Below are 1,831 nucleotides of genomic sequence, written 5' to 3'. Positions count from 1 at the left end.
ACGACTACCTTTTTTCATAGTAAAAAAAACGACTTCCTTTTTTGTCGTTTGGCCTGAAACAAACCAGTTGAGCGGACGGGCCGGCCTAAAAGTAACCTCACAACTTCTACCTTCATAGCCCAGATCTACCACCATCGTGTTTCCTTGATGGGTTGGGTGATTCATGGCCTAGTTTGTCCTCGATCTGACTCGCCCACTGCTTCACACGTAAGAACACATTGGATGGATTTACCGGAGCATGACTCCCCTCTTTACCCCGCCATTGTAGAAATTGTTGATTATCTGTTTTTTAGTGCTCTTTTTCCCACCAAATGCCTATGGCTATGGCTGCTTTCTGTTGCAGGAGCAACAATGGTGGTTGCTAGGAAGGAATTCCTTTGGAGGATCCCGATTCAACAAGAAATCTGAGTAATCAAGTGGCGGCCACCACCTCGGGATTGGATCATGGTCAACATGGGTGGTTCTTTCCACGGGACATTATGGAAAGAAGGTTAGGAATCGGTTGGGAGAGATCACGAAGGTGGTGCCATTTTTGTTGGATCTGGTGCACTTATTGGTGCGCGCGAGGACCTTCATGTAGAATCAAATCTTTGATCCAGTCTATTTGCAATGCATACCAGTTGTTGATCCCTATTTAACCCCGCGGTTATAGAAATTCATGCTTTGATCAAAAACATCTCGTATGTAATATTTAGTTAACGATTAGGAAATCATAATTTCAAAGTGTATTTAGTAAAAAATCTAACGGTGGCAGTTTGTGTGATATAAACAAGATATTATTTGATTAATTGATAGTCAAAGCACAATTTTAGATGATTAACATATGTACACCTTTTGGAGTCGAAGGGAGTATGTAGATGCAAAATCCCTAGCCTTTCGTACTAATCAAGTACTTTGTGAGAAATATGTACTTGGCTTTTTATTGTTGTTTGGTCACAAAACAAACCAGTTCGACATGTCGGCCATGTACAAGCTATACTGCTTCGTTGGTGAAAGAGTATGGTGCCCAGTGTGTGGTTTTGGTAATTGATGACATTCTCTATGGACTAATGGTTACCTTGAGTTATATTTGAAGGATTTGTCCACAGGCATTTCTTGAAGTCCAGGTGTTGGTTTCATGGAGTTTATGAGATGACCAAGGTGCTATTCAAGGAATTATCCAAACATCGGTCATGTAGAAGACATGATACAAGGTTGATCAAGACTAAGCCAAAGTGTGAATCAAGTTGATCAACACGCAAAGCGTAGAAGATGCACGGAAAGGGATCAAGTGATCCCATGGTATGTCAAGCATTGTCCATTACGCTTTGTGTACTTTTCCATTCTCTATATGAGAGTTCAATGCGGGGTTAGGTTGTGGTGTGCAAGTTCAAGTGGAGCATCATGAAGAGATCACATCCTTGAAGTTTGCCGTCCATTGTGATGACAATGGTCTTGTGAAGATGCTCCGAAGAGTGGCTCGCCCATAGTGGAGTATGGGGGTGCAATCAACTAGTCTTCATTGAGCCAGCGCAATCAAGAAAGGTGGTCCAACTTGAGGAAGTCAAGATCGTCATCATCTAGCACAAGTGGAATATGTGCAAGGCAAAGGTTTCCCTTGATAGGTTTTCTATTTTACCGGTATCATGGTGGTAGTTGGGAGACCGGGTTGTAGGATCGATTGCAGTACTATTAAGGGGGCGCTCAAGTGAGTAGCTTGATCGTTACGTTCACAGAAAGTTCAAACCATTGCATCATCTTTCTTGGTTCTTGTTTGGTGTTTCTCTATGTGAGATTTGGAGCTTATGGTCATCTTCATGACAAGCTCGAGTTCATCGAAAAAAGAGTTTAC

Source organism: Triticum dicoccoides, chromosome 6B, assembly GCF_002162155.2.
Source record: "Triticum dicoccoides isolate Atlit2015 ecotype Zavitan chromosome 6B, WEW_v2.0, whole genome shotgun sequence".
Taxonomy (NCBI): Eukaryota; Viridiplantae; Streptophyta; class Magnoliopsida; order Poales; family Poaceae; genus Triticum; species Triticum dicoccoides.
The sequence above is the reverse complement of the archived record's forward strand: the minus strand, read 5'-3'. Positions refer to the sequence as shown.